Source organism: Pempheris klunzingeri, chromosome 17, assembly GCF_042242105.1.
Source record: "Pempheris klunzingeri isolate RE-2024b chromosome 17, fPemKlu1.hap1, whole genome shotgun sequence".
NCBI classification, from domain to species: Eukaryota; Metazoa; Chordata; class Actinopteri; order Acropomatiformes; family Pempheridae; genus Pempheris; species Pempheris klunzingeri.
Genome location: NC_092028.1, coordinates 18,083,813 through 18,097,875, shown reverse-complemented (window position 1 = coordinate 18,097,875; position 14,063 = coordinate 18,083,813).

The window sequence follows — 14,063 nt, the reverse complement described above, 5'->3', positions numbered from 1 at the left end:
ACCTGTTGAATATTCAAACGAAGAAAACAAGCGCAGCCTATATTCCCACGAGCCTGATATCAGTATAGAAACTATTCTTTTAATGTTCTTCACTCAATTTTGTGGTATTTTTTCGATAATTTCTATTTATTTACACTTGGAATAACATAAAGAAATTGAGAAAGCTAATGGAAATTTCTATCATGCGCAATGTTTCAGCGGATCAGCTAAAGAGTTGCTTGTCACTATTACACAACTAAAAGTATTACAACACATACAGAAGTGTCATTAATGATGAAGCTGGTTCTACCAAGTCCTGGTGACACATGCTTTCATGTCTGATGCAGCTTTCCAAGATACCAGCTGAGAAATAAATCCCATCTTTTTTTGATGTATCACTTTCACGTTTCATCCTGGCCCATCAACACACAACACCTTCATATTTAATGCTGCCTAAGGTGCATGTGATAGGGGGGGTGAGGGGGGTCTCTTTGTTCTAGTTGGGAGAAATTTCTTGGCTGCATATTTTAGGTTAAACATTAGGTGCATGAGTGCTGCTGTCAGATAGCAGGGGGTCGAGCCTGTCCCTGCCTGCTGATGAGGACCAAGAGGAATGCTGCGCCCACAGTCGGTGAAGGAGGCCAGGAGAGGACACCTCCTCCCTGTTTTTCTTTTCCCCAAATGTGCAAAAGTCTGCATGTCTGGCTTCATTTGAATTGTGCTCAGCGCCCACTCAACACAGGAACACAAAATAATGGGATTCACCCTGTTTTTTGACGACCACAATGGCTCAGTGAGTAAAATCACGGGGACATGAACCCACCCTTGAAAGGCCCTAGTCTGCCTGCATGGCCACTTCATTTGAGGGGCTCGTGTTCGGGCTGTGGCCCATGAATGCCTCAGTTGTGCTGCCAAACTCACAGCTGACAATGTAGTCTGTGTGGAGTGGATCCGGCTCGCACAAAGTTTCAATTCATTGTTACGAGTTCATCCATTCACTCAAGCACCGTAAGAGAAACCAGACAGCAGGCCGACTTTTAAACGCAACGATCATCCGTGGATGTCTGCACGACGCCGTCTGCGACCTCCTGATCCACAGAAAGACATGCAGAACTCGTCCTCGAACAAATGTGACGTTGGTGGAGTGTTTATGCAAACATCCAGATTATAAAGTGGAAAGAGGGTTTTTGTTCTTGCATGTTCAGAGATGCAGCTGATTATAAGGGCCAATGAGTTGGAGAAACGCCTCATGAAGACAAAGTTTTCTTTTACTTTAGTCAAGCAACTTTTGTTTCTATATCTGAAGTTTTACTTCATGTTTTGGATTTTTCAGGATCGTTCGATTTGAAAATAACAGGAACACCTGGCAATTTAAAGTAATACAAAATACCATGATCACCTTAGTTTGAACATGGAATTAACAATATAATGTGCTCTTGGATATCATTATTTTGCCCTGATCTGTGCTGTTATTGCTTGTATTGCTCCTTAAAGACATGGATCTGCTCTGTCTGCTATGAGGGAATGACACTTTTGTTCACACAATCAAGACAGATCTTCTCTTCGTGACTTCCCAGCACCACGGGAACCCTCTTTAAGCAGCTAAATGCTCATAAGCTCAAAGTAGCTCGCCAACACCCGGGAGCATTATAACCTCACACAAGCCTGGGACATATTATGAAATAGCTGGTGTTTGGGTATTATGGTAAGTCCTTGGATTGCAGAGTTGTTGCAGGTTGCAGAGCCAGTCCTCGGGAGAGATGCTGGTTCTCGTGTTTGAAAGGTGCCTGCCATCAAAACAACAGGCCTCTTCCTCTCTCTACTGGCACTTACTTCTCTACACTTTATTTATATTCCACCTTTGTGCACAACATTAAAAAGTGCTTTACAAAACAAGATACAACCAGACAGGTTAGAGGAATAGTATAAATAAAAATGTGTTAAATGCTACTGAAAGATAGATTTAAAAGAAGCCAGAGACTTCATGAGAGTGAGTTAAGTGGGCAGGGAGTTCCACACTGTGGGGGCTCTTATGGCAAAAGCCAAATGGGACCTTGGAATAACCAGCAGAGCTCCAGCTGCTGATCTGAGCGAATGAGAGGGCACATATCATGTGAGCTACTAATATGCAGGAGCAAGGCTATTGAGGGCCTTAAAAGTTTGTAATACAATTTTAAAATCAATGTATTGACTGATAACAGGAAGCTAACGTAGGGAAGCCAGCGCAGGGGTGATGTGTTCATGTTGCTTTGTCCTGGTAATGAGTCGAGCATCTGCGTTTTGTACTAACTGGTGGAGGGAGCCGTGGATGAACAAAGTGCAGTGCAGTAATCCAGTCGAGAACAAATAAAAGCATGTAGGGCTTTTTTTCAGATCCGTAGATGATAGAAATGACCGGATTTTAGAAATAAGTTTTGACTTGAACATCAAAAAAAGATTTGTGAATCAAACGTTATATCCCAAGATGTAGTGCGGCCCGGGTAATATGATTAGACAACATTAACATCAAGAAAGCAGCTGGAATAAAATAATAAAAATTAAAATGACCTCTGACTTCAGACTTTAAACAGTAAATCAGCATCACAGTTTGTGTATTATATTAATGATGTCCCCTCATGTTGTATCTAGTCAGGTAGCAAACTTTGGCCTTAAATCAAGAAACATTAAAGATTCAACACTAAATGAGATATTCCACATACAAAGGTCGATGACTTGCAAAGAAATAACAATCAATCAAGATATCTTGCAGCAAAGATCTCTTGGTTTCTATTCCTCAGTATGAGCTAAGCTCCAATAAATCTGGATGCCACTCAGCTTGATATTGTGTCTCTCTTAGATCCCCCATGTTTGGTAAATACCCATGCCACTACCCCAGTTTATAATGAAGGTTTTCCATTAAAATTAGTAGACTCAAGACCCCTCATTAGGGTTATTTTCTCTATTTCAAAAGACACTACAATTCAAGTAAACTCATGTTGCTGCGTAGAGTCAGTGGAATGACCCTTTAATGGGAGGCTTGCCTTCAGAGGCTGGTGACTGTTTTGAGGTAATCAGTCACGGTCACCTCTCCAAAATCACAGCAGGGTCATTCCTGAAACCACAAAGCTCTGTTATTGTCCACAGTGTGATGGTTCCTGAAGTCACAGTGGTAAATCTGAGGTTTAAACTAGCCTGAAAAAACAGACAGAAAACTGTACTGTGTGAGAAAATAACCTTTAACCACCCAATCAGACGTGATGCCAAGCGTGACCCCTGCTGTTCATCTTCAGTAATTACAGTTAAACCTGCAGGAAAACTCAACTTAGTAAGACTGAGTTCCATAAATCACCCCTGATGTCATTATCACATAATCACCCACACAAATACCCAGGACTTAGTGGTTAGTTAGAAATTGAGATTTATTTCCACACACCTGCTTAAAAGAAGCAAACACCGGGCGTGGAAAGATGAACACATGCACGGCAGACATTCTTTGGTATGAGCTGGAGCTCTGGAGCTCTGCTGCTCCGTGCGTGACTCATTGTTTGAGTTTGAAGGCTTTCCTTTTACAGGTGCTGTCAGACGTAATGACACCTCTGGATCAATCCGTCCTGTAATTTTCTTGGTGAGAGGGAGCGCAGACCTGAGATTAATTACTGACATTAATGAGTCATGTAATAAACACAAGAATGTGTCTCGCTCTTGTGTCATTTCTCTAATGTGGCTGTGAGAGGAAAAGAAAACGCCCTGTGTGTGGCCAATAACAAATATAAAGCTTTCTCATAATATGAAAAATATAAACATAAGGCTATTTTATAACGTGCTCTCCATGTATCCTCAACAGCAAGAATTTTCGCCGACACAAATATACATACAGAAAAACTGCTGGCAGAAGCTGTGACCTCACAAATCAGACTTTAGCAGAGGGTGTGAAATGCAGAGAGCTCCTGATAAAGTAGGACAGCTGTCTAGGAGTCACTCTTCCTCAGGCTAGACTCGCAGCATTCTGCACTGCATACATTTCTGCAGTTGACATGGTCACGCAAACAAGCACTACAACTGCCTTGGCAGACTACAGGCTGACCAAGCAATTTGTTCATCTGTTGTTAATTATGCACAAGTTTTGAGGGATGACAAAACGAAAGCCCCGTTGTTTTTAGATGGATTGTATCTGCAGGCACGAAAGCTTGATGAGTCAGAGGTCAGCCGTTCTATACATTTACAGTGCAACAGCGGGACCTGGACTGTGTTGTGTTCCATTATTTTTCACTTCACCAGCCACTGCGCCACCCCGCCTGTTCATTTCATGCCATTTTGTCAAGAAAAAGCCGGAGAAAAACAAACCAGAAAGATCTTATTTGGCTTACTGAGCTGCGTGGATCTAATCTGCCTCTGCTTGGATTCCCACACACTCCTCTTTGAGGCGGCTCGCTGGCAGAGTCTGTCTCTGTCTGCATCCAAGACACGTCAAGCTGTGTATCACCAGTGGGATACAGTTCTGCCTCGACTAAATAAACTTGGTGAGGGAGCAAAGTACATGTGAAACTTGTCTATGAGATATAAACGGGATCCATCATCTTTGATGTAAGTGTTCACAGGGCCTTGCTGATCTATTAGGCCTTACAACCACAGTGCGCAGGGGATCCTGTGAGCTACCAGAGTACAAAGGTAGAAGTTTGAATCCAGTAGTTATCCCTGAAAAGACTGCTGAGGGATCACAAGATGAGAAGAAGAAGAAAAAAAATTTTGGCAAATCTTTTATTTCTATTTCTTCTTATCATGAAATACTGGACAGCTTTGCATGAATATTAATTCACTGTGGTCGAACTCTTGTTCATGGAAAGTCATTGTTTTCTGATTTGAAATCGCTGTCGCTTGTTGTGCTGTTCTATTCATAGAAGACATACAGTATAATGTATGAGCTTCACATGGACAAATATATATTCTTTGTTAACCAAAACAGACAAAGAAATGTATAGTATGTAATGCTACATAGTGATGTTACTTGGTGTCACACAGTGATATTGTTTGGAGCCAATTAGAGTGCAGGGGTATTAATTTTAGGAGAGGCAATCTAATCTGAAGCTGATAAAAGAATATCAAGTCTGTTTTTTTATGAGCTGTCACAGAGGCCCAAGGTCCACAGGACCCCAAACAGAGCATTTGAGCTATAGAAAGTTCGGAAACCACTACTGTAATGACGTTTGCATCATCAGCCGCTGTCTCTGTGCACCATACCCTCTTTTACAACAAGCTGATGTGGCAAATATTCTGCAGCGCTGCTGCTGACAGGCTTGTTTGTGCTCCAAATGGGATCATTCTGTCCTCAGCTGCCCCTGGATCCCACACGAGGAATTTCCATGTCAGAAAACCAAAGCACACCTGCCTCCTAACTGTGCCGGTATCAGTGAGCTGAACTGCTATCACGTCTGCTTTAAGTGACACACCGCCTGCTATCATAGTATCATAGAGGATTAATTGGGCGTGCTGAGTCACACTCACAGTGACTGTGAATGTTAGACTCACAGTAACATTTACAGTCAGAGAGGGCACTGACATAACACTGTACATGTGCTCGGTTCATTTCAGATGCTTTGGGAAGTAAGACGTCACTACATGAGGTCACACAGTGAAGGAGCCAAGTGTTTTTTTTTTGTTTTTTTTTTATTCAAACTTCTAACTCATGTTTGAATTTGTTTTTTCTACAGCTCTTGTCACACAGCATCAAGCTGTATTACAGGATTGATTTAATAGCGCTGCCGATACGATGTGAACTTTCTGGACAGCCATTAGATGAGTCACAACATGAATCACTTGCATGATTCATGTTTAAAAACAGAAGCACCAACAGTTACTGAACACCGCCCAATCTCTTCCCACCACACAGGGTCCAAAATGTGGTGGCTGCCATCACAACGTGAACGCTTTTTATTACAGTTAAAGCAACAAAAAAAAAAAAAAAAACAACACTTGCAGGCGGATGGCAGCTGAAATTCATCCTTTGGGAATACATTGCTTTCAGCCCACAACCTGGACTGGAGGCTGAATATTCAAATAATATTCAAATGGCAAACCAGTGTTAAATTAATGAGAACTTTTTCTTTGCTTGACAAAAATCTGTGAAACTCTGCTGTCACCATGTTCTTGATACCAGAACAAGCCAGATAACTTCCCTCTTTGGACATCCAGTAATATCGTCGCCTCTCTCCACGCAGGTCCGTGGTGCTGATTCAAGTGTTTGGAAACCACTGAGACAGCACAGCTTCCCCTTGCTACACACTCGGTCAGCTGATTCACCACAAGCCAGCGAGGCTGCTTCAGTCACGCCAACAACAGTCCGCCAACGGTGTTTTAAACACTCCAAATGGGAACCTGCACACCCGGATGCAACACTCAACAACCAGCCCTGCACAACAACAGACTCTACACACACACACAACAGTGTGAGGGGACAAATCTGGGAAACACAGACACAGATGGTGAGGATAAAAAAAAAAAAACGTCTTAGCCGGCTCCACTTCTGCCTGCATCTCCATCTGTAATTAACCCGGGAAGCACTGAGATTGTTCATCCAGGTTTAGCAGGTAAAAGTAAACACTGGCGTCCCTGTTATCAAAGGACACGGCAGCTAGTAACGGGGACGAGATGAGACATTCTCACTTAGATTTAGTTTGGCGGTGGATGTGTGTGAGAGCTCCTGGAGATTAGACCTGCCCAGTAAGTAATGACATTAGCTCTCTCTCACTCTCTCTCTCTCTCTCTCTCTCTCTCTCTCTCTCTCTCTCTCACTCGGTCGCTCTCTCAGTGTGTGTGTGCACAAAAGGGTTTAAGTTAATGAGAGAGCGACCTTAGCCACAAGAAGCTCCCTCTATTTCTGTCCGGCTGTCATCATCTCTGCCGGAGCCATGTGTTGGTGCCACTGCCCGCACAGGCACACAGACACTATCAACCAACAGGTGCTCTCACCCACAATAAGTCATTCAAAACTAGTGCTGATGGCTTCAAATGATGTACTGTAGCAACGGAGCACAACATGACAACGTGTGCCAACAAGCAACCAACGAAAAAAAAGGCGATCACACCACAGCATGTAGGCCCACGGCTGTGACTTTACCTGGAGCTTGCTGGGCGGGCTTCACGGTTGGACACAAGAACGTCTGGAGGCTGGACGCGCAGAGTTCACTAACTGTCCCCATAGCTTCGGCGTGTAATGTCTATGTGTGTGTGTGTGTGTGTGTGTGTGTGTGAAGGTGTGTCTCCGTTAGTGAATATCCCCCAGTTGCTCCCTCCCTGACGGCTCAGACAGGGATGGAGGAGAAGGGAAGTTTCCCGGAGGGCCAGGCTCCCCCCCGCAACGGCTGCTCAGAGTCCCGCTGAGCCCCCGGCCGTACGGTCCATGGAGAGGCTCCAACTGTAAGGTCCCGCTCTGTGTCACTCTGCTCCTCCTAATCCCCCCGGCTGGATGAGTTATCCGCTCCAGGGGCCAATCTCTCACACTCACCTACTTTCTCTTCCCCCTTGATTAGAATATGCAACTTGCTAGTTCGCTGAAAATCACTTCTGCTTTCTCCCTGTTCCCCTTTTGTGCTGGTGTCTCAGCCTCCCTCAATCCTCCTCTGCTCTTTCACTCTCTTTCACTCTCTCTCTCTTTCTCTCTCTCTCTCTCTCTCTCTTTCTCTCCCACTTGCACTCTCTTGCTACTTTACATACTAAGTCAAGCAGATATTCTTAGACCTAACACACCGCACACGCCAATGGAAAAGTCAGGTTGTATTTTACAACAGGTCAAATCAGGACAGAGCTCTGCTTTCTATCACTTTTGCTGCATCCAAGTGTGTCTGATGAAATGGAGAAACAAAAAGTACATCGCAAGGAAAATCGATTGGAGAAACAATTAAGGAGAAAGTTATACTGAGCATCAGAGTCACGACAAACAGCACGTCTCTCTCTGTTTGGTGCTGTGTTTCAGTTCCATCTCTGCCCTCTGTTGCTTATAGTTTCTAGTCACTCATCATTTTTGGCTTCAAAAGCCTTGTACATAAAATCAAGATTTCATTGTTGCTTGGCAACGGGGGAAGAAGAAGCGATTCGCTCCCGGGCGAAGCACTGTGAGCCATTTGTTTTGATTACATTATTTTCACACCTATTGAGGTTATTCACCATGACACAATCACATTGTGGGGTCTTGGAGCCACATAACACACATAACTCACACACACACACACACACACACACACACACACACACACACACACACACACAGTCATAACAAAACAAACAGGTCTGGCTCTGCCACAGATGTGTTCATAATCAGCGACAATTAATTTCATTTTGGCTTTTCGCTTCCTCTTGTAGAGCAAAGAGGAAATGTTTACCTCACCTCTTGAACCGATGCCACTCTGAATTAGCCTGCCTGCCAGTCACACAGAATCACTCCTTAACAGCAGTCATTAATTCATTTTTCAACTCTACCCCCTCTGTCAATCAATCTGCCATCAAGGGCAGGTGCCAATTACCGAGCACGACGAGGTAGATCTGCCACATACTTTTCATTTCTATAGTTTGCATTGCTGCGACATCCCCTCTGATCTAACAATCATTGCCCCGTTCATCGCCAGAGGGCCCGAGTGCCTCGGAGTGACCCCCGGCCTGAACTGCAAAGTCAGTCCTGACCACTTTAAAATGCTGCAGCTGCACATCACCCAGAGGAGCGGCCCCGTCACACGAGGAACAGCAGCACGGCACACAGTGAAGTCAGCACAAATGTTTCTCTTGTCTTTTTTTAAGTTGTCAGCGAGTCGCTGAGCACCTGCAGGGAGGACACATGAGTAAACAGGTGGGAGATAGATAGATTGATTGATTTAGATAGATTTAGTGTATCAATTGCAGTCGCTGACAGTTTGGAAGAGCCTTGGACGTCCCTTAAAGGGGATGTTTTTAACCTCTAGTAGCACTGTAGAGCGGTTTCTCAATGAGTGGGTCGCACACATGTACGAGGACAATGTTTCCCGCCATTCTGCTGATCTGCATGGGATGGTAATGCACCAATATATGTGGCAATGCAACAGCAAAAGGAAAGGGAAGAGACTGGCTAGCAAGTAAACATGGCACCTTTAAGGGTAGGACCCATAGGTGCCCAGAGTGCCAGAGCACAATAATGAGTTGTACAGGTCTGCTATTGGACCTTTAGATGATTAGTTGATCACAAAGGGCTTATGCTGTCCAAAAAATGCCTTAAATTAACTTAACACGCACAAAACAAGGGAAGCGCAGAGGGAAACATCTAGCTGATCATCCATGATCGAAGAATAATCGCTATAAAACACATTCACATACACAATAACAGTGCAAACAGTGCATTCATCCAGTATAAGCCAAAATGCTCAAAGTTGCTGTTTTGTAGCTGATCCTGCAACCTCCACACGCAGGTGGAGGATATTAATCTAAAAAAACAAACTCTTAATCAATAGGTGCAGCTACATGTAAGTGGTTCAACGTGCACTATGAGGAAATCATCTTGTCTGAGCAGAAACAGTGGCTGCTGAGATGTTGTGTCCTCTGCACTGTGCTGCCCGTGAAGCCTTGAACTGGCCCCAGATGAGTACTTCACTTGACTCGGTTATGCATACATGCCACCAGGTGGACATAGCATGGAACAACACCTTTATTCTTAGCTCACTCAACAGGCCAGAGGGCTCCAGTCCCACGCCAAGTTCAGTTTACCATACAGCATCTACGACACGTATGGAGGCTGCACAAATAAGTGGAACACAAATATCACAAGCAGTCGTATGATTGTCTTTAGCGCTCTCAGGCAGGTACAGAGAGTCTTCTGTGTGATGAAAGAGTTTCCCCACTGGGGTGCGACACCTTTCGGAGAGCTCGCTGATCTGTGTTGGTGGAACTCCTACATAGAGGCTTCGTGTTAGCATCACCCCCCTGTGACTAACAATGGGCTGGGTGGGAGCAGAAACAAGCACCTGTACTGGTGCAGCTCGATGAATACTTTCCAGAATAAAGCCTCAAAGGCTAAATATAGATTGGATGCGCTTAATAACAGCCTCCTGATGGTAAGTTGCAGCGCCACAGCCTACTTTTCATTTCTGCCACCTCAAAGCTTTAACATCCTCCATATGTGGTGCCTTTTACTCTGTTTAGTTACATCTCACTGATTAGTGCAGATGGGTCTAGAAATAAGCTGAATTAAGCTGATTGGTGAGCCCACATGAAAACATGCCACATCATAATTAAGTTTATTTCTAGACTCTTGCGTGGTTATGTAAGAAGAGCAGCTGCGGTGGAGGTGCAGAGTTGCATCAACTTTGAGGTGATTTCAACTCCTTTTAAGCTTTTGATTTTAAACCGTATAAGGAATGAGATATGTCTGCGTAAATCCTCTGAGATTTCGCAGCTGCTTTGACAGTTTTTCGCCCGAGTGCGCTTTGAACGTGAGAGGGGCTTAGTGCTGGAGTAAACCTGTCTGATCACGTGGGCGGAGAGTGACAGTATACAGTAGAAAAACATCTTACTACAGGCCCGTGGCAGCAACTACATCTCTGTCAATCACTCAGCTAAGGAGGAGGGGTCAGACAGAGAGGAGAGGTGACATCCGCAACCACAGCAACCACACGTACTCTTTAGTGCACCACGCCTAGAAACCGGCACACTGTTTCCTCTGTGCGTGCAAATTTCATTATGCAAAGGAGGAAACTGAGCTGCACTTGACAGGTGCAGGTAGATGGTGAAAGAGCGTGATAGAAAGAAGATAAAACAAAGACATTCTGACAACCTGCAGCTTCAAAGCCTTTGAAGTGAGTCTTGAAACAGAGCAGCACCCAATGAATCCCAAGATAGCTGGTTTAGGGCACCAGCACCGAGCAACATCACAGAAACACAGTGCAATAAGGCAGCATGGTAATCCAGTCGTACATTTTAGAATTTAGTACTGCATGGTTATAAAATATGCAGAATATCCTCAGATGACACTGCACAGGAAGTTAAGTCTACATTAACAGTGCAAAGGAGGGGAGAAAAACACAGCTGTGCCGAAATAAAATGAAGTCTGTGACAATCAAGTCTTGGCAGCAGATGGATAACTTCTTTTCTCTCTCTCTGCTTCTCAGGCTTCAGTTATGCTGAGCAGTCACGGCGCTCAGGGTCGGGAGAGATGATACGACTTACACTTACTCATTCGGATCCACAAGCCGCTGTCTTGACTGAGGAGGTGTCGGGGAGAGAGTGTGTCATTTGAAAGTGCTGAGAGCTTCTGCACATCGCTCCACTAATGCCTCACACTTTAGCACATAATTACATAATCATCAAGCGATTCCTCCAGCCGGATTGCAAACAGGAAAGTACTGACAAGGGAAGACAACTGCTAATAATTGTGATTATGCTTCTCGGAAGCCCGGAGCAAACGCGCTGTATGGTCTGTCCAGGCTGTCCAGGCTGCCAGAAGTCACCAGTGGACTGTGTGTCTTGTGTCTGATATGTGAAGAACCCAAAGTGACAGACAAATACTATGAGGGAAACATTAGTAAAAGTGTCTCAAAGGTGTATTTCTACTTTTTTTTTTTTTTGCCTCTTACATGTGACTCACAGAAAGCAATGTGGGGTACCAGCCCTCCCTTCTTTTCACAGAGCATCACTTGAAATCTCACAATGAGGCCATTGCTCGTGGTTCTATTTTCAGATGCATTACGCTCCCAGCAAGAAAAACTAAACTGCTAAATAATTGAGACGAAGCCTCTGTCGTGGCCTAAACTGAGCTCATTGAGCCCTGACATCATCCGCCCTGCACATGATGTCAGGACATGTATAGGCGGGGTTGTTTTTAGCAACGAGGGCGATTTTATAAGACGGCATTTTGTGAAACTGTGTCATCTAAAGCAGACTGGATGCCAGCATGGTGATAAATAAATTAGTCTTTATCTTGTTCACTCCCATAAGAACAGGGACTTTTTGTCTATTTCTCTCTGCATTCATTCTGCTGTGTGAGTATGTGCATTTCCACAGTGTCCAGTTAAGTGTGATGCTTAATAATTCATCATACAGATATTCATTTTTTTTCATCCCGCAGGCTGTGAATACTACAGAGGCCACCTGTTTTTTTTTTAAAGCTGCCTTATAAAAGCCCAACAGGGTATTTCATTTCCTGTGGGTGCAGATCAGTTAAATAAACATGGCGAATCCCTTTATGACTTTACAAATTACACATGTTCTGCACATTTCAGCCACCAATCAGTCATCCTGGCAGCAGCGTTGAACATCTATACTTAGTATACTGGCTGTCATTTCTGTACTCTTGGCACAGCAGAGCACGAACACTGTAGACAGCGATGCTAACACACACACACACACACACACACACACACACTCTCATGGTGCAGTTAGGCTCAAAGCGTCCACTAAACAGACAGTGTGAGAGTGGGATGAAGACTAACCGTGATTCTCCCCCTCCATCCCGGTGGTCCTGATGCTGCCGCAGGCGTCGCTGCCCGGGGACGTCTCTCTCCAAGAGCCCGCAGCGATCCGGATACCCTCTCTCCTCTCCTCCTCTCTCCTCTCCTCCTCTCTCCTCCCCTCTCTGGTCTCCTCCTCGCTCTGCCTTTCTCTCACCTGCCGGGTTTCAACTTGATGGCCGGCTCTCTGAAAATGCCAGTAGTACTTTTCAAGCTTGTTGCTGCCTTGTTTGTCCCCAGTTGCCGTTTAAAGGTGTGTGTGTGTGTGTGTGTGTGTGTGTGTGTGTGTGTTGGCTGGCTGCTGATAGGCATCCAGAGAAGCCGGTGCACATGCTGGCCCCTCCCATCCCAGATGTGATGTCACGCACTAACTTACAGAGGAGGAGGGGGGGGCAAAACAAAAGAAAAAGACACAAAAAACAGTTTTCTATGTGATTTACACCGGATGGACTCTAACTGTGAGTGTGAAATGATCCCTGAGGTGAATCAACAAGCTCATAAAAGCTTTAAACTGTCTTTTCTGTCCTTGTGTTTCACTTTCTGTGATCTATAAACTCCTTCCTTCTGCTTACTTAACACACTTCTCCTTTCTTAAAAGAATTCAAAAGACAAAATTAATAAGTAACTACTTTGAAAATCTAGTTTCTTTTTATTCATTATGCTGAACAAATACCCCCGCCCACCCCCCAAAACATTACATTACCCCTCACAAAAACAAAAAGTCAGCACACACTGCTTTATTGTAGAGTTGAATGTAGCCCCTAAGATGTCGTTGTTTATTTCATTATCTATATTAGGTTCCTATATTATTATATTTTGCTTAAATGATTCAAAAACTATATTGAAGTTGCCCAGTTAGCTCAAATCAGATTTAAAAAAAAATTATTTTGGAATTGTACAACTTCCTCCTACTTCTTTTCTTCCAGTAGCTTCAGACTTTTCTTTGGTGCTCTGCTCTTGTTTTCCATTCAAACAATCAATAGGAACACTTTTTGTCTGGCAGCTGTTTGTGATGAAGAACAAAACATTTAAGTCTGAACATCAAATTTCTTTAGCATCTTTTTTAACTCTCTGATATAATTTCTATACTCCTGGCTTTTTTGTTACCTAGGAAACTAGTGATGATGATATCCAGCTGTCCAGTTAACACAAATCCGTAATTTGGCATCCAATGAAAATGATTTTTAATGATATAACACTGAATAATTTCAGGGAAGACTGATTTAGCCTGCAGTATTTTTCATTTATTCAGATTGTTCCTTTAATTTCACCCCCTTACTGTATCTTTAACCACCAACTTTGCTGGTATGACTTATGTATTTTACTACGTACAGCAGACTGAAAGGCTGAAAAGACATATGAAAAGTACATTTGTATTTACGTTTAAAGTGGGAAAAACTTTCAAAAGCTTTCAGTGTCGATAAAGTTTTACAATCAAATATATAAGTAAAACAAACTTTTCACCCCAAGAGTCCACGTTAGATGAAAAACTGCAGAAAATTGCAGCTGCATTCGGCCACTTTGGGGCAGCAGAAACAAGCAGCGAAGAAGTTGATTTGTCATTACGTGAACTTGTTAGGAAACAAGTCTGTGTATCAAATATCTGGATCTTTAAGCTGCTGAATGCTGCACTGTTTTTACCAG